The 13,872-nt window shown below is 40.2% G+C and overlaps 1 protein-coding gene across 1 annotated transcript in view; it reads right to left on the bottom strand.

The window, feature by feature from the left end:
- The window catches only part of LOC120560289 (protein FAM214B), a 48,429-nt gene that overhangs the window by 31,675 nt on the left and 2,882 nt on the right, over window positions 1–13,872 (bottom strand). The gene's annotated exons all lie outside the window — the stretch shown is intronic.

Below are 13,872 nucleotides of genomic sequence, written 5' to 3'. Positions count from 1 at the left end.
TTGTTATACTTCGGACAGTTACATGTTGCTGTTTCCATTTGATACCTACACGGCAAAACATTTTACTGTAAACTAAGATGGTGTTTGGTTTATAAACTGTAATGTTAGCTGCCAGTAAACTAGCTATAGTTAACTTATTTAGCTGACAAGATATAAGTTAGCCTTCTAATTTTATTTTCAAAATGTATCTATAAGAGTTTGCACATGTGGAAAACAGTACAAATCTATTTAAACAGAATTGTAAACGGCTAATAGGTGTGAAGTAAAAAATTTAGACTCACCATCTCCCTGATCCATGACTCCAGCCTGCTCTCGTCCATGCAGTGAAGATCTGACGTGAGTTCACAGCTACGTGGAGGGGAGGGCTGGACACCATGGGGGATCCTCAGGTATACACACTGGCCACATGGCCAGAGGGGGATGGGCGTGGTCGGGATGGGGACCTGAACATGACATAACGCAGTGTAACAGTGTTTTCTTTTAAACGGTGCCAGTAGCTCAATTTGAGAAAACGATCAAACCAAACGAACCCTGAAACCTTTCAGCATATAAGCAGACGAATGCTTTTGGCTTAACTTGAAATAAAAATAATTATTTTTAATTTTTAATTTATTATTAGTTAGTTTTTTTCCTCAAAAATTAAGCCAATGACAAGTGTACATACTTAATGGATACATTTTTCCTCATTAGGAAAAAATTAATAATAATTATAATAAATATTTTATCTTACATGTTCATAACACTTCATACTGTATAGATCAGGGGTGGCAACCTGTGGCTCTTTGAGCCGTATGCGCCCTCTTGCCTTCCCCTTGAGGCTCTTACTGTGTGGCTGTGTATTGGTGGATTTTTTTTTTTAAACTTTTGAAACATTTCAGATTGGTTAAAAAGCACTTGAATGCATCTGACAATTATTTTAAAATAAAAAATAACGCAGCAGAGTTTTTTATGGACAGATTCTGCAGCCTGAGGAAAACAAAGCAGCCCCAGATCACCTTCCTCAATATTAACCCTTTCACTGCTGAGTCAGATTGTTTGAAAGCCCCCTCTAGTGACAAATGAGGAAAGAGTGGCCACAACCGAGTACAATCAGAACTCTAAAAAGGATTGTGGGTAACAAAGACTGTCAGGTTTCCCACTGAGTCCATCTAAGTAAGAAAAAAAACTATGAAAAACTGTTATGTATTATGACTTTCATTAGATATGGAAGTCATGGTTGCTGTTGTAATGTGGACCTGCATGTGTTGTGTGGCTTTTGCTGCTGGTGCTGTTTTATTGTGGCTCTTTATTCTGAACTGGTTGGCCACCCCTGGTATAGATGCTTGTGCATGTCGAGCGTGCTCTTATCCGTTCAGTTGATATTTGAGTTCACACCACGCCAAACTCACCTAATGTAAGGGAGGGCCTGGACACGCAGGCCAACACACCTCATGTTTGCCACATGGTAAAGGCATGGCCAGAGTGGGGGTGGGCTGGTCAGGATGGGGACTTGAACATGACAGATTGTGTGTAACAGTGTTTTTTTTTAAATGTGGTAACATTAGCTCAATTTAAGACTACAATTTAAACCATACGCTACAAACACTGAAAGTTTTAGCATATAAGCAGACAAATATTTGGCATTATTTGAAATTAATTTCTTCATTATTATTAGGTTGTTTTTATACTAAATTAATAAATTTTTCTCCCCATCAATACAAAATTAATTAATAATAAATATACATATTTTTATCTTACATGTTCATAACATTCATCAAAATATATTTCATATATTGTAGTTCTCTGATTCTCAACTTTGTTCTAACGCAGCTCCCTCTCTTCAATCTCTCTCTCTAACTCGCTCCACCACAAACCCCGGGTTGCAGCTCGTTGAGCCACTGTCTAAAACTGCCATTTCCACCAGCTGAGAGTTTGTAACAGAAATAAATGCATTATGGATCATTTTATTTCTATAGTTTGTAAGCTCACTCAACCAGCTGACTTCTGTTGAAACAGAAGACGTCTCTAACGTTTAAAACCAGCCTCTGGAGACTTGACCAGCTGATTCGCAGCAACACCATTAGCTGGTTTGTGTCCAGCTGAGATGAGCCAGTTTAGACTGCGAAACTTGCAATGTTCTAAAACAGTTGTGTCTGTACGCCAATCTTTGGTCTAAACTCTTCTATAATATATTAGAAACTTCCAATTTGATAAAGTCAGTGTTTATCAGACCACAAATGAGACAATTATTAGAACAACACAGAAACTGCCTCTCACTTGTTACTCAAAATTGTCATGAAAATGACTCCAAAAATATGAAATACCATAAATATGTCAAAATACACTGAAAGGGGCCTTTAAGATGTCCTGTTTGATTTAGAATTTGAGTGAAAAAATATAATTGTGCTGAGAGCAAGCGAGCAATTCGGCAATTCTGAGAGGTGCATGATGCCAGAAGGTGGCGCAGTGCCCTACTTGGGCGGCACTGCTCTCAATGGATTGGCTCCGCAGAGCCGATTTTGCCGGCTTTTATGTGTAAGCAGCTTTAAGCAGTCTGAACCATAGAAATTATATGGTTTGGAGTATTGTTATTAATACATGAGCTTAAAGTTTTCCAGAATTGTATTCATAGTTCTCTTTAGGCCTTACAGCTTTTTAAAGTTAATTACAAAAGTAACAATGTATTCATCATTGTTAGCTTATACTATATTATCTATATGTAAATGAAATGTAGGGATAAGATGCAGATCTGAAGCAACATCAGAAGTATCCATGGTGGGGAAAAAAGGAGAATGGATGGCAGCAATAAAGCTGAACTGCACCAAACCTTCAAATGAGCTTGAATATCAGGTATGGTAGTCCAGCAATGAGATGGCATAACTAAACTATCAAAACCATAATATAAAAAGGTTGCTCAAATCAAGCAAACTGATTTGTTCTGGTTCATAACAGTGATATAATAACAACCACATACAAAAGCTATAATTAGAAATTCCTTTGAACAACAAGTATCACTCCAAGTTTGAGATACAACATTACACAAAATGTAGCTGGTGCAACGCCGGACAAAAGCTGTTCACCTGCACAACACTACCGCTCATGAAACAGAGTTGGTTGGCTAAGTATCTATATACTGTATATATTTAGAATTTTTTTCGCTTTATTTTGCCATCAGACAGCCCTTTACTAAAAGGAATTGAAGTTGTTGTCTATGCTCTCTTTAAAAGCCTTCTTCATTGATAAACACAGCAATTTTAATCTAGCAGAAAACAGGAGTTGCTCTTCTACCACTGCCGCCAGTAGTTAGTTGCTTGTCTAGTTCTTGTCTCGATTGTTGAAGTTAGTTTTGTTATTGTGCGCCTTTTCATTAGCTTTATGTAAAAGAAATAGTCTGTCGCAAAAGTCTGTGCTAGGCTAACATTATCTGCCCTGCTATATGTTGTGCCTTTATCACAACATACTATGGCCTGTTGTAAGCTATTACTTAAGTATCAAAATATCTTAATCATCTCTTAAATAACTATAAATATAATTATAATGAATACATATTTAATACATTAGTCTTTATTGAACATGTATAGCATAAAATAACGTGAGGTTTTGTTTGGAAATAACTGAATTCATGCCAAACTGTCTGTTCCTCTGGGCCTCTCTGCTTCAGAGGTCACAACCAGGTCAGTTGAGACATATTGGGTGGGGGAGGGAGGACTGCAATCTGCACCTGCACTACTGCTGCATTCAAGGGAATATGGAAATTGCAATTTTACTGACCCTGACTGGTCATGTTTTTACTAAAATGGACGACTGCTGATTTTCTTTGCAGTTATTTTAAGACAATTTTGCTCTTGCTGAGTAATTCAAGGCATCCTCTGACCTGGATGACTGAAAACACACTTTAAATTATGGATTTGACTTTTCTGTTTTGTGAAATTTACCTCAACATGAAGACCCATAGTTCTGTAATATCCAGGCACACCTGAACACACAGTTAGAAACGTGCTTGTTTGTTTAAACCTAAACAGCCCAAGTTATGAAGGATACAGATGCAGCACCATGATTAATCCATGTGAAACATATTACATTTTTTATCAAACTAGGTTGGGCTGAGTGTAAAAAAAAGGAAATCTGGGCTAGGGTAAGTAATGATCTTATCAAACAGAATATACAGATTTCTTTGTAAGCAATAGCAATAGCAGGGCGTGAGGGTTATAAGGGGTTTGTGGCAGAAGGCTGTCATATATACACATACAGTTATTTGTTAATGAGGGGGGAAACATAGATATGGTAGCTTTCAACCAATGATCAATTTAGCAAACTGGATAATGCAGCTGAGTCTGGCCAAGTCCTGAGTCCTGTTTAACCTTACCAGAAGCAGGAAGTATGCTCTTTCAGCCTTTTGCATTGGTATGATTTTGCATCCCACTTCAGATCCTGGGATATTGTGTATTCTTAAATGTGTGTCCCAGTGGTGACTACTGAGCCAAGAATGTTAAAGATGATAGGTAAAGGTCCCAACTTTTCGAAACTTAAATATATTACAGAAGTTATAATTATGAAATAGGCTATATATATTAAAGCCTACCTTTTATTTTGCTCTCTATCAAAGAAAAATATGTTGTATGCTGTAAATCAAGGCCCAAACGTACTGAAAGCGATAATTGACGCAGTTCTTTTGACCTGCCTCATTTGATGCTTCCATGGCTGCACGGCATCAGATTTTAAGGCCAACACCACAGAACCAGCAGTATTGTAGAAAAGGTCGCTATTTAGGCAAAGGTTTTGTATGTTGCAGATCCCCCATCAGTAGAGGCATTAGACTTTTTGTGCCATAGCGCTTTGGAACTTTAAGCTCAAACTTTTGCCACGGAAGCTACTGTATTAGAAGGTTACCCCTGAAAATTGAAAGAGTGCTGGAATGTGGAACGTGTGATACTTGTTGAATGGGGTTATTATCTTCGAACCTTTGCCTATCATCTTTAAGGGCAGATGGAGGGTGCTCAGGGGGGCTCTTCCTGAAGTCCACAATCATCTCCAATGTCTTCTGAGCATTTAGTTACAGGTTGTTGTGGCTGCACCAGGATGCCAGCTGCTTGGACATCATGTCTGTAAGCTGACACATCATTGTTGCATATAAGCTTTACAGGGGGTCCTGGAGGGCCAGTCAGTAGTGTACAGAGCACAAAGAGAGCAAACTGCACTGTAGGGCTCCAGTGCCGAGACATGGTCAGTGAGATGTGTGCTTTCTGAGCCTCAAATGATGTTTCCTATTCGTATTTTGGAAATATGTGGCCAGATGGGAAACCCCATCTCCAGCATAACGGTTTTGGGTTAAATTCCCACTGCGATACATCAACCAATGTGTCCCTGAGCAAGACACTTAACCCTAGTTGCTCCAGAGGCGGCAACCCCTGACATATGTAACAATTGGAAGTCACTTTGGAAAAAGCGCCCGCTAAATGACATGTAATGTAATAGTAGCATGGTGGTCCAGTGGTTAGCACTGTGGCCCCACAGCAAGAAGGTTCTGTGTTCGGAACCCAAGTCGTTCCGGGCCTTTTTGTGTGGAGTTTGCATGTTCTCCCCATGTTTGCGTGGGTTTCCTCCGGGTGCCCGGTTTCCCCACCATCAAAAACATGTACTAGGTTCTCCAGTCAGTGCCCTTGATCAAGGCACTGGGTCAGATCTGGAGTTGGTCCCCGGGCTGTCATTGGCTGCCCACTGCTCCCTTGAGGGATGGGTTAAATGCAGAGAATGAATTTCGCTACATGTAATGTGTGTATGTGACAAATAAAGATACCTTTACCTTTACCTTTAGAGCTGTAATCACACAAATCGAACCTTTGCAAGGTTACTAGGTCTGGTTATATAGTTATATTAGATGAATGAGGTAATGAAGATATTAGGGAAAGGCGTTTGACATGATGAAGATGTTGCATGCATGGTTAGTAGCCTATATTACCAAGTTTCTAATGTTATGAAACAAAACTATGAAGAAATAACTGAGCAAGAAGATTTATCTATTGATCTGAAGGGCCAATAGGCCTATAGTGAGGTGTTTTTTTACAGTTTCATAACCATTTGTAAATAGATTCACTAATTCACTAGTATATTTGATGGATCATCAGGATAAAAACATTTTTGAAAATCAGTAATCCTATCTTGATAATTTAGGTCTATAAACAGGTAACTGGCAAAAAAAACAGTTTTAGTATTATGACACAAAGATAAACTAGCTATCTGCAATATAAAGTTACGTAAAATGTAACATTTAACTTAACTAAGGCAACAAGATTTGTTCATAATTCTCTTATGTTAGACAATAAATAGCCTCATTTTAGTTATAATTGCAAATTAAACAAAAAGAAAAGCACATTCTAGGACATGTTTAAGCAGAGATAGCTTTTTAAGTGGAATTGAATTTTGAATTTTATGTTAAACCAGTAGATATTGATCAAATTGTAGGACTTTAATTTTAAGTATTCTGAGTTTGAGTTACTATGGCTGGGCTAACAGAAAGTTCAAATTGTATTATGCTGTAATACCATCTCCCACCAGGAGGGGTGCATCATTGACTGAGTTAAATTTTCATTATGCTGCAATACCATTTATTACCAGGAGGGGCGATGTTCACAGAAAAGTTCACACACTTGCAATACCACCGTTTGCCAGTAGGGACGCCAGCCGCCTTACACACACAACACTTTTTCTCATGAAAACCCCCCAAGGGGACATTGGAGATATTGATACTGGGCATATCAGGAAGCTGTTTTCTATGCTTTGAGAGGGTCTGCCGGGGGGGGGGACCCTGATTTTGGTCCCCACGGTGACCGAGTTCCCCACCTTGTGAGTGTGTATTCAGGTCAAGGTCCCCATCGGTATAGAAATGCTAGTACACACACACACACACACACACACACACACACACACACACACACACACACACACACACACACACACACACACACACACACACACACACACACAAAAATTGTATTTGTCACACCAAACCGTACAAGGTACAACTCCAGTGACATGTAATTCATCATGAAGCCGAATGTGGCCGCCAGTTGAATACCATCAGCACTCCAGGATCGAGCCAAGTCTCGGCAATAGGACACCACAGCTCCTGACATCTCATTGGAAACCAACTGAGGCACAGAGGCACACCCAGCTCAGCATAATTAGGGATCTGACTGCAGTTCTGGGCAAGACCCACCCTACGAAGCCGCCCGATTGGCATTGACCTCAAGTAGTTAAGGTTAGGATAGCCGATTGGTCAGGGGTTCCATTACCTCCCGCGAGCATGGACGCCTGGCCAATCGCAGCGTGCGAATGCTATTGAAGTGCTGGTCTTGCCCCCCATCTGCAGTTGGATCCATAATAACGCCCCTGCTCACCGTCCAACGCCTGCACACTGGCTAGCAGGAAGCACAACAGAGAAGTCGTAGTCGGTGTTCCATTCCTACGCTTGCGTCGGTAGCCCCTCTGATTTAGAGATGGACGCAGAGATGGTCTTGCTTGTCCATGTAGTGGGAGTCATCGATTGTAGCAGATAGCCATCTTCAGTTTTTACTCCGTTTACTTCTGAAAACTCTGACCGGCCAGGCTAGAGGCGTTGATTTCTCTATCCTGATGAGCGACTCGTAGTCATGAGATGGCCGCGGAGATGGTCTTGCTAGCTTGAGCTAATCTTCTCACCTCCTCTGATGTTTACATTTGAAAACTTGAGGCAGCTGGCTAGCTAGTCTAGGTTGGCAGAGTCGGCAGGAGACTGGCAAGTTGATTTCTCAATCCTGATGAGCAACTCATAGCCACATGCCATCATTGTCCAACGTCAACCACATAAAGTACAACTTATATTTGTAAATTTGACAATTCAGCATGAATTTTGCAGAGCTGACAGAGAGGTGACTGGAGAGGTCTGCGCCTTCTTGAAACACATGGATTACAATCCTGACTTGAGAGCATGGCAGTGTTTGTTTTAAACTATATCATGACATTAGGGTTGGATTTGCATTGCACGTAAAATGCTGCGTTGCACACATAGACACACACACACACACACACACACACACATTACTTGTTTTTCTGGGCCTCTCAAAGTGACACCAGCTGTGTCCTCGGGGGGGTTACCCACCAGCACTAAACGGTCACAGCCTTCAAAGACTGAAGAGCTTCGATCGGACTCAACCAGCCTAAAACTCCCTTGACTAAATCATTTAGTCAGTGTTAAATAACCTGTTTAAAGTATCGAAAACAAGTTCCAATTCACCCTGCTTCTTTGGGAGGGAGACAACAAAAGGAGGAGAGGAAGAGGGGAGGTGGAGGAAGGGTGGGAAAGGAAAGTGTGCATGTGTCCGTGTGTGTAAGAGGGGGGCTCTTTAGTATCACACTCAAATGAAACTGTTTAAAGAGGCATGGAACCTTTTGTGTGTTGGTGTCTGTTTCTATTGGCATCTACAAAAGTGTACGTACATAGTTCACACATGGAGACGTGTTAAAAGAGGTTTGCAACTCATTAGAGAGTGATGAGAGCCAGCAGCAGCCAAACAATGGACAACGACAAAGCTCCAGTGTGTGCAGAAGCAGGTTTTACAGCTAATATCTACAAGGATATAAAAAGCACTGATGGTTGGTCTTACTGTAATATTTAAGTTAATTAGTATCCTGTAATAAAGTAGACATATTGTAGGAATGCCAATGTTTACAATAACAACCACCAGTGTGTGAAATTAACTTGTTGGCCCCCTTTGGCCTGTCATCATAAATTAAAGACATTTTAAAACATTTTTCCAAAAAAAAAAAAAAAAAAAAACCTTCCCGTTGTCAGTGCTGACTTTCTCACAGCACATGCTTTTTGTCTTAGTCTTCACTTTCTATTTTTAGCAGACTCAGTTAGTCACCACATGGTAATAACATTAACGGCTTTCTATTTTCAACATTTCAGCAGTTATTTGTTTCCGCAGGCAACTGGATTTTTACAGTAGAACAGGACCTCTGAATAAGATGTTTACCTGGCGCTTTGACTGCTATAACCCCACCCAAAATCCCACAACCAAAACTCTACCATCATCAGATAGCCAGATGAACTAGATGATGAACTCTTTCTGGATGGGGAATGTTTGACCAGCTGCCTGTTGATACATTTTGGGATTAGGTTTAAATCAGGCAGATGCAGCAAATAGACATGGGACATAGGACTGTCCAAATAAATCGTTCCTGAAATAATTTCTGTTTGTTTTTCCGTTACCAAATATGCCTCTCCATCCACTTCTGCAATCATTTCCACCATTCATGACAAGATTCTGAAAGTGTGGAAACTTTTCTGTTGTGTATTCTGTAAATCGATTGCTTTAAGTGAATTTCCTCACAGAGATGATTAAAGTTCAATGAAATCAAGTTCAATCCAGTTTTCCTTTTAACACGAATCCATCAGGAATAATCAAATATTAATTTCTAATATTTGATCGCCACCTAGCCCACATATATCTAATCCTTCCACTCACAGGAGAAGTTTACTCTGTGATGCATTTCAGTGTCTGGTCAGAAACATTTCGACAAAAAGGATTTTATAGTTAGCTCACTTTAGCTGAGGGAAGATGACAATGAAAGGCAAGAGAAGGACACAATCATGTAATGGTTGATATGTACGAAGAGAAAGGAAAGAGACAGTGCAATGGGAAGAAATGCAAAGATGGGGAGGAGTGTGGCACACTGAGTCTTGGTGACAGGCCGGGCCAGCTCAGAGGATGGAATGTTCCAGAGAAATATGTTGCCTATTCATGGAGGACAGGAAATAAAGCCCTCTCTCTTTCTCCACCTCTTCTCCCTTCCCTCTCCCTCCACCTTGAATTCAGCTGCCTGTCTTTTACCGCTTTCTCTGTTTCTTCACCTCATTATGTTTGTTTCTTGCTCTCCCCAATTCTCCTGGCCTTTGGGTATTCTTTTCTGTTCATCTTCCTTCAGTTTAAATCAATTCATTTTTTTTTTTACTTTCATGCTTGGGAAACTCGCACAGCATGGTGCTGTTGCACCACTCAGACTGGTAGTGGCGGAATGTAGTCCGGCCTGCCATCTGGGCATTGAAATGGAAATAAAGAACATCACTTGCTTTACTACGTAGCTCACTAATACCTAACCAGGGCATATTTTTACTATTTCATCAACTGACCTGATAAATGTTTACTAGGCATAGTGCATGGTGGAGAATATTACGGTCGAACGAGCAGTTAGAGATCAGTGTATTTGTAGGTGTGTGATCATTTTACAACAGCAGAATAAGTGGAGAAAACAATGCACAACTTTACAATGACCTTAAGGACAAGTGTTAAAATACCAGTGAAGCTTGCACACATGCATGTTTCTAGACACACACATACGCAGAGAGCAGCTCATCCATTTTGGTCTGCAGGGCATTATGGGGTGAAGGGCAGAGAGAGGTCTGGCTAGGTTTAATCCTGAGATCAGTCCAACATAAACACACAAATGTGTGTGCTTGTTAAGCAGCGGTTAATACTGACAAGCTCTGGTACTACAAGAGTTGCTACTCTGTTGTTGAGCCCTATGGCAGGTCTGGACATATACACACTCACATCCAAATATTATCTAAATAGGCAACTATAAAAAAATAAATAAATAAATTTAAAAAAAACAAAAAAAAAACACAAGCAACCTAAATAAGGTGGACATGGTCTAGACCTGCTCTTTATGAAAAGTGTCTTGACAATATTTATTTGTAGAAAGCCACAAATGTATCAAATTACATGCAAAAACCTTTCAGTTAAATGTAGACATGCATCTCTGCATGAAAGAATTATACTGACTCTTTGAATTAGTACACACCAAAGCAGCACATAAAACTACTATTCATTGGTGATAACTGGCTCCCTTGGTATACCACACTGGGAGAACAATCTTCTGAGATAGCGTGCCAATGTACACTCTACCATACAGTATATTGATCATAATATGACACTGTGTAAAGGGTGATTTTCTTTATCCAATCTGTTGACTGCTTCCCAACTATGTCATAACACTGACGGTGTCCTCTGCTTGTTACATCGGGCCACAGACAAAAAAAGGGATCCTGCCAAGGACTCAGACCAGTGCAGTTAGGACAAAAATGCTCCGGCTCAACCGTTCCCTGGCACTGATAAGACGCACAAGACCGGCCAGGCACACACAAAAACATTTACACTACACTAATGCACCACAACGGTGAGTATACAAATAGAGACACAGATATGCCCCGATGATAAACAAAAGGCTTCAGCAGGGCTCTGCTATTTTCTGAAGGCATACTGTGTGATTAGCCCTCACTTCTCTGTGGACAAAAAAAAACACACACACACACACACACACACACACACACACACACACACACACACACACACACACACACACACACACACACACACACACACACACACACACACACACACACACACACACACACACACACACACACACACACACACACACACACACACACACACACACACACACACACACACACACACACACACACACACACACACACACACACCTCTCTTTGGGAGGATATGAAACGTACTAGGTTTAGGTCTGCAGGAAATACACAATTATGTGCGTTATGTGTGTTAGAAAAAAAACATGACCGGGCAACTGACTGAACCCAACATACTTCAGTTCAGGTGTACACACTGCGAGCATCAACGCGAAAAAGCTCTCTATACAGTTTGGATCATTACCTGAAGGTCATTATGGTTGTTGTTTTTATTAAATCGAAACATACAAATACAGTATGTTAAATAATATTAATTTAATTTCCGAGAGTGGGTATCACAGCTATCCAAAAGGAAAACGTTTTTTGTTAATTCTGTATAAAAGTCCATTTTAGTGACACATGATGCATGCAAACGCCCAAGCCTGTCACACATACTCAGCCTCTGCAAGATGGAGAGATGGGGATACAAGAAACACAGACAGACGAGAGGGCTTTGATACGAGGCGAGGGGAACAGGACAAACGGCAACATACTGGAGAGTAATGGACAGAGAGAACAAGACAAGGACGAGAGGGAGAGGGCCAGAGAGTGAAAAGGTCTTAGCTTGATAAGCTCTGTGTTGACCTATATAATGCAAAGAGAGACATCTGCCTTCCAACATCTACTCATTGATTCTAGGGCTCGTATGGAAGCCACATTAACAGAATAAATAGCTCACAGGCTACGTAGAATTATATTTAGCCTTTGTATGTGTATACAAAGTCATTCATTAGGATTAAGTATGAAACTCAACCCACTTACTTACAAGCACTAGACTTTAGACATCTTTCATCTTTGTTGCAACAGCTCACATTCCCCACACAGTACAGGACTGGATTTTACAGCGCTCTGTCTCTCAGGGTGTAATGTCAAACCATGTTGATTTATTCAGCGGCTGGTACTGTCGCCATGCCATCCTCCTCTCTCTCTCTTGTCAGCCGTTTTGGAATAAAGTTGAGCAGGCTGCTACTATAGACGGAGCCACCAAACACCCAAAACAAATATGGAGCACTTGACAGGAGACAAAGTTCCAAAGTGGCTCTCAAAGGTGTGATGCTGGTTTTCTACCATTAATGAAACATGATACATAAAATAGTACTAGATAGTGTTTAGCAATTAGCTTTTAGTTAATTCTCAATTGTACTTCTGCCCACTGATCCTCAATGGGGTGAGATAGATAGATAGATAGATAGATAGATAGATAGATAGATAGATAGATAGATAGATAGATAGATAGATAGATAGATAGATAGATACACTGAAACACGTGTGCGTGAAACATTTCTAAATAAATATTTCATCAAATAATGAGTTTGTGGCTCTCTTTTTACTTTTTCATTCATTGTTTTCTGTCCCAATATTTAGGCACTCCAGCATGTAACAAGCAGTATTTACCCTTTGCAAGGTTAATCAGACATATCATTAAAATGCCATTCAATCAATGGCTGAAGTGGGCGGTTTGAACCACTTAGATTGGACTTTTAGAAGGAACACACTAAATTCCTCAAATTAATCAATCCTTAAAAATACTGCTTAGGTGACTACTTCATTATTTTGAGTTTTCATTCCATTATCCATATCATTGCTGTGTTGGGTGTAATTGTCAATACACTTAGACCCTCCACCACATTTAAAACAGTCTCCTGATGCTTACTTATTCCAAGCATCCTTGAATGTATGGACATTCCCTTCAGTGCCCTATAACTTAGTAAATGTATCAACCACAGTAAGCCAGGAGCTAGGAGAACACAGTTGCAAACATATGGAACCTGAAGGTTTGTAAGAGGACTACGCAGTTCCTCTTATAGACAGACTGTTAAGTGGACTAACTGACCTTTAATGGTAAGCCTGAAGCTAGGTTTAGTTGGTGTGAATGTGTAAAGACCCGAGGTGAGGGTGTCAAGGTTACCAGTCAAAGCTGCCCAGGTGCTATTTTGGGAAAAGGATGTTATTAGGAAATATGACTATGACTTTACGTACTTACAACAGCTTTTTGCAAAAGTGACAGCTGGAAAAATGTCTTCACTCTGGAGGTTGTCTCGTATGTGTCTTTAGTGTGGGGACATTTGGACTCATTAGGTTGAAAATACAAGCAAACACAGTTTATGTTGTCTCTGACCTGTCCTCTTGTTAATTGTACCTTTAATCTTAACCTGCCTGTCCCTGGGCTGAACAAGGTATTTCATAAAATTTTATTATTTTATTTTAGGAAAAGAGAGACATTGTTCTGTGTTAGTCTACCAGTCAGCACTGGTTCTTGGTGATGGCTTAAGGCTATGTATTAAGAAACATGTATTCACCATGACAAACACTTGTACAATTGTATTTGTTATATGTAATGGGTTTTCTTACCCTTAAATCTAACACTT

Source organism: Perca fluviatilis, chromosome 6 (genome assembly GCF_010015445.1).
Source record: "Perca fluviatilis chromosome 6, GENO_Pfluv_1.0, whole genome shotgun sequence".
Lineage (NCBI taxonomy): Eukaryota > Metazoa > Chordata > Actinopteri > Perciformes > Percidae > Perca > Perca fluviatilis.
This window is presented reverse-complemented; position numbering and strand designations above follow the sequence as displayed.